The sequence below is a fragment of the Amphiura filiformis genome, chromosome 7 (genome assembly GCF_039555335.1).
Source record: "Amphiura filiformis chromosome 7, Afil_fr2py, whole genome shotgun sequence".
Taxonomy (NCBI): domain Eukaryota; kingdom Metazoa; phylum Echinodermata; class Ophiuroidea; order Amphilepidida; family Amphiuridae; genus Amphiura; species Amphiura filiformis.
In genome coordinates, this window is record NC_092634.1 from 16,989,490 (window position 1) to 16,996,347 (window position 6,858).

Below are 6,858 nucleotides of genomic sequence, written 5' to 3' on the forward strand. Positions count from 1 at the left end.
AATATGTGAAAAATTGAACAGGCAATCTTTGAATACACACCTTTCAGGAAATCAATTCAGATTCAATCCAATGACTTCTTTTCATAACTGATTTAGATGTTTTTAAAAATACCTTAAGAAATATTTTGAAAAAAATGGGTAAAAATAGCATGTTTTGGGGTCTCTGTGTCTAAATTTTTCACAGAAGGGGTCTTATTATATATGGCGCGAAGCGTATGATCAAAGCGAATAAACACAATATAAAAACGAATGCTAATTGATTAATACTTTTAAGTTATGGCCCTGAACATGCCGTGTACACTTTTCGTTGGATTCGACCATATATGGTCATTTTCACATTAAAGGGTGTAACTTTTGATTTTAGGGTCAAAATTTCAAACCACTTAAATATGTTTCTGTTTACTGAAATCATGCATAGAAGCAACTTAAATTCCAGTAAAATAATGTTTCAAGGCTTAAACCTTTTGATTTCTAATAAAAATTTGACATTTCCATAACATTTTGGTTAAAATCTAAGAAAAATGTATTTTACATAACCTCAGAAAATTATGACATGAAAGCTGGAATACATGTGAAATCCCATTCCAAAGTAAGTCAACAGATATAAGTTAAATTTTATACCATGTATTGAATTTCAGTTGTGACAAAAATTAAATTATCACAGCAAGTCATTTTTTGTTTGTTTCGGAGGCTTCATGTTAACAATTGTTAAACGTTGCAGAAGTAGTTTTTTTGAAAACAACAGTGTTGGGATCATCTAAGCTGTTATTTTCTTGTGTGTATTGAATCAATGATTCTATGCGGCAGATATTGTAGATTTATCACATGTTAATTTTTTCACCCATTTGTTAAGTATGGTGTTTTTTGCATGTGAAGCCTCCGAAACAGGCTTTTTGGGTATCAGTATATTTTTCAAACATTAACCATAATGTCAAATTTTTTTTTTTTTTTTATGACATTCTGCACATATCAAGTAATAATTACAATGCAGATATCAGTATGAAACACACCAATTTAGATATGCATATATGATAATTTATCTTATTGTTGTTTCGGAGGCTTCATTTGTTTCGGAGGCTTCAATTGTTAACGGAAAGTTTGTATTGGGTCCCATTTTCAAACGGTGATATATATCTCCACGATTTAAAAACATGTGACTTGAGGATCTACTTTGCTACATTTTGATAAATAGATTGGATGAGCTCTTTTATTTATATTTGCACAAGCTTGCTGAACAGTTTGTTTCGGAGGCTTCAAAAAAGTTAACGGAAAAACGGCTCTTTGAAGTCAAGATTTTATAAAAATTTTAAAAGCTTGCAAATCGACTAATTTTTGTTACCCATTTCAAGTTAAGATAACAACTGTTATGAATCCAGAAGAAGTGAAGAAATAACCAAGAATTATGAACCAAAGCTATCCCCACAAAGTATGATAACAATGGTTAACGGAAAATGAAACCTCCGAAACAACAAATATCGAAGTCCGGTTCTCAAAAATACAGGGCTGTTCACAATTAAATCTAATGTGGCAGTGTTTACTGAACATATGACTGTACTTTCAGGATAAGAAAAATTATCCAATGAACTAATTGAAGAAAACACAGGGTTTTACAAAAATGTTACTGTTTTTTATAGTTTTTCAAAATGGCAATATTAAGTACATTTAAGCCTGCTAAAACTGAACGCAGTAACTCCCAAAGCTGATTATGCTACCCAAGGTAGCTGCTAACTAGATGACTTATGTGGCCAAAAATCATGCAATTCTGTGGCGTTATTAGAACACTACGGATTAAAATGTTAAAAATCCAAAGTTACACCCTTTACCGTGAAAATGACCATATATATCCTTTGCGTACAAAATCCTTCAAGTTGCACAGATGACAATTTCCAAGACGATGCTGCTTTCATTCACCATTCATCTGTATTGCTTCATAAACCAGACTTTATCATGTCGACAGAAGATAAAACAATTCCCTTTTTGTGAAAGATGCCCCCTTGGCGTACTTCAAATTAATCTAATTTTACTAATAACACATTAATGGCTTCGGAAAATAATTGACTGGCCCGTAAGTGCCTTTCTTTGAAGGCAGATAGGTTGTAATCACAATAACAGTCTACTTAAAAACTTTCACGTATAGACGAATCCAACGAGCCAAGTCATGGTCAGGATTTGGTCGGCCATCTTTGGGTCCCCGCAACACCAAAAGGCCGCTTAAAAATCGATGTTAGATTCTTTTGTGTTGTAAACTGTCATTATCCCTTTGTCTATGTGTAACACGGGTGATAGAATGCAGTTTAAAATATCCTCCAAGGCCGCATTATTTCGCATTTTATATTAGTTGAGATTGAGCCGACGTGGACCCAACTTTGGCAGCCATTGAGGTATATTTAGGGATTCAATCATGTTTTGCCGTTGTTCATCACCGATTAACAACGATGCGTTCGCGTCGTCTGAGTGGTTTACTTCGCGAGGGCAGCTTTAGCTGCCCGAGCGAAGTAAACCACGCAGACGCGCCGGACGCGAGTTCAACAACGAAAACAAGCTAAAGATCGTATAATTCACATGATTATTTCCCCGATTATTTCATGAGGAATGTTAGTTAATCATTGACAGTCAGCCTTACAAAAAGATCGGTGATTTCTGTTGATATCAGCAATAAAAGTGAATAAAACGGCAATCTTTATCCGATACTTCCAAAATACTGAAACTTACTGAATTCAACTTGTAAGCGTGATACGCACACAGATTCCAGACATGAAGAATTTTACTCGCTCACGCGTAACGCGGATGTGCGCTGGCGTTCGCGTATACGCTTACTGCAAAAGTGTGGATTCATCACGGATTAACAACGGTTGGCTCCTGTACAAAAGTATAGGAAGAGTTGTTGAAGAATGCGTGAAATTGGATTCGTCTAAAGATGAGTTGACTTCTGACGTCATTGACTGGCAGTATGCGCACGCATCACCACAATCTCCATTGTTTTTTGCCTGGCAGTATTCGCGCGCATCATATTTTGTTTAGGGTCCATGCTTTTAAAACTCCCGCCACACCACAATAAGGCTATTGAACAGTGCTGGGGTTGTATTCTGTTCGTTCGTGCATATCGATATACCAGTCCCTTGCCTTTGTTGATAAACATTGAGGTCAACTCATCTATACATCTGCCTCGAATCGAAAACCTCTACTTGTATAATTTATACCAAACTAATAAAACTGGAAACTCCCAGTTTTATTAATAGTTCATTATCTTACATCACATCAACAGGATTTTTCATACTCATTGCCGTGCAATGCGATGATTAAATTGTGTCAACTGGAGATGTCCTAATCAATAAATAGAGCCGATTGACTTTGTTGCCATGGTTACTGTGATAACATGCAAAAGAATTCCCATGAAATAGTTTTTAAATGTATATAAATAAAGCAAATGATCAAATTAAATTACTCAGGATTCACAAGTTCGACTATTATCGATCGTAAAAAGTTAAAACTTTGCAAGTCGTTTTATAAACTATTTAAGATTTTCTCAAACATAATACAGCACTTAAAGGGTTTGCTGGGTATGCTTGTTGATTAAAATACATTGCAATCGTGTAAAAATGTGAGGATTTAGACAAACAAATGTTTAAATACTGCTTAACTGTAATATACATGTAGTTTTCGCTTCAAGGTTTCGGATAAAATAAATATTCTTAACAATTTAACATCGTAGCTTAATAAATATCAGTAACAATAAAAGCAATTTAAGGAGAATACTTATTGTATCAGTAAAACCGATCTGAACATGTCCCAAGTTCTTGGCAACTTTATAATTATGCTCACGCACTGGTTTCTTTTTACAGATGGTCATGTTTAACATATTCGTTTTAAGACGATTACCATGAAAATGTGCTGTTTTTTTAAACACGTTTCCGTTTAGAATATAGATATTTATCCATACTGCAGTTACTGTCCGTTTTCCTATACACAATACACAGTGCTCTCACCATTGACGCGCGACCTTTACAAATAGTGTATGTTAGAAGTATATTGCATTTGCCTAGTTAACATCACTGTGTGAAAAATAACCGGCCAATATTTAATCTATTCTCCAAACTCCTAGCAAATATATTTCTCTAACATGACCTAAAATTACAGCTAGGTTAGATGTTCAGAAATAGTCGCACTTTCGTAGAATATGAGTGAGGGCAAAGCATAGCTAGCTCATAGCTAGCCAACTCCCGTGTTAATTGAATGGAGATTTGACCGAAAATATTGAGCTATATTGGTAACGGACCGCTCCGTTCTGAAGGATGCCACACAAAAACGGTACAAGCTACATTTAAACTATTCTATGAAATTCTAGAAAATATAGTTTTGTAACATGTCCTAAATTTTTAGCTAATTTAGGTGTTTGGAAATAGTCGCACTTTTGTGTTTTAGGAAGGATATGTAAACGACAGATAACACCAAAAATATGAAGAAATTATTTCCAAACCGTGTTAAGTCAACAATCATTATGTTGCTCATTTTCAAGAATGCTGGTTAACAAAAAGCAGGCCATTGTCTCATTTCGTGAACAAAGGTCCACATACCATTGTTTCCTTGTGTTTCCTTTATAATCAGTTACCCAACTGAAGCTGTATTATAGCACCTCATAGCGATACCGCACATATAAAACAGACACATGTGTACAACCAGAGAAGATCCGATTTAATCAGTTGAGCTGTTTCAATGAGTGTTATCTTGGTTTAATAGCTTTTAATGGGGTTTAAGTCCTGCAAAGGTCGAGATGAATTCTACTGTAGACATGACTGCATCATGCGTGGTTATTACTGTTTGTGATTTTAATTTATGAGCTCTTTTAAATATTCGTTATTTACTTGCAGTTTATTAAAAAAAAAAAAACCATAATAGTGCTGCAGAATGGTGAAATATATTGTGCATTTCACCGGTAAAGCACAGAAATTAGCACAGATGTAGCTCTTAACAAATTGGGTCAAAAATAGTTTCTTTCTAAGATGGCGGGAAAATGTCATCAAATTTTATACAGGGGTCACATTCAAAAATTGTATCTGATTGAAAACCACACGAAACGATTTTTCCAGTCATAAGGATTCAGAAAAAGTATAGTTTGACCTATCTGCGACGTACGGTTTTTAGTTATATGGGAATAGTCAATGGTCATATTTTGACCTCCACAGGGGTCAAATCTGTATAAATACTTAAATTTTAACCAAAATGGTCTCAAATTGTTCCTGTCGCAAGACAAGTCAAGTAAATAATGGTTTGCACCATCTAGGATATTTCATTACATAGGTAACATCACAAAATAGGTCATTGTCAATAGAGATCAATGTGGAATTGGGAATTTACTCTGCTACCTAAGTAACGAAATGAGTATGGGAAATCTATTCTTTTTGCAAGAGGAACAATTTGAGGCAATTTTGATTAAAAAATCGGAAGATATTTGAGGATTTGTGGCGGTCAAAATATGACCTTTGACCTTTTTGTTTTTCGCTGCTCAGTAGAGATATGCAGCTTGATTACCCACCAGGGCTGCAACGAACCACAAACCGCTAAATTTGGATATCCAACAAGCTTAAACTGTAAATTAGCCCCCGATAGATGGCAGGGCTTGAAGAATGAGGGAAATTAAAACCACATGCACAAACCGCGAGAGACCGCCAACAACCGCCGCTCAATAGGGATATCCAACCAGATTGCCCCGCAGGGCTACAAAGAACCAATATTATACTATTTGGTATAACTTGTGCGGCTGCTGACTGTGGTGAAACCTACGTAGGAGAGACCAAACAGTCCCTCAGGGCTAGGATAAACCAACATCGGAGACCTAGCTCTATCGAAGCTCAGAACTCTGCAGTTTTCAATCACTGCAAAACATCGGAACACTTCTTTAAGCCAGAGGAGGTTGTGATCCTCGACAACGAAGATAAGTGGTTCGAGCGTGGTGTCAGTGAAGCCATTTAGGAGAGAGTGGAGCAGCCAGCCATCAACAAAAAAGGGGGAATCCGCTTTCAACTCCCGCACGCCTGGGACCAAGCTTTGCAAAATCTTCCCCGTCGCTTGTCACGTGACCAATCAGATGCCTGATAAATTTCTGAGTTACCGGACGCAACTGTCGCATGTAAGTTGCAAATTATATTTTCCAGAATTCGATTTAACTTTACCTCATATGTTATTTTCTGGATGACTAATCTACACCAAGATATTTTCAAAATATGTTTGGAAATAACTATCAATTTTTTGCCAAATTTGTTGGTTATAGTCCAGAAAAGAAAACAAATCCCGACCGACCCTACTTCAAAGGTCCATTTTCGTGGCCTTAGCAAGAACATGTTGGTGTCCTTACAATGTCGTTTAAATACATAATCAGTGGTTTAGCACTTGAGAGCAGGGAGCGTTCACCCCTGAAGAAAATTGGCATTTGGACTTCTCCCCTTCATCCAGTTATATAGCTGTTTCTGTTGCAACTGTAATTGCCTTGAGTTAAAATCATGCACTAGATGTGACATTTTTTCTTTAACTTGGGCCCCGTCATTTAACATGGGATTGCTTCCCCTCCAACGAAAAAAGCTTAGCTCCGCCAAAGAGCACAAGATAGTTTTAAACAGAATGGTTTAATAGTAATAAGAAAATAAAGCCTTTTAGCTCGCCAGGTCTTTGTCTCTCTAGGATTAGGCATATGTCCTAATATGTACATTTTAGGAGATTGGTGACCCTAATTAGTTATTTAAAGATATCCACAAGACTATAGCAGCAGAACTGCGGATGTCATGATATTGATTTACATGACGTCACACATTTTATGTTAGGTACGTAACCGGTTTTATCAAACAATTTACAGAATAAAATTTA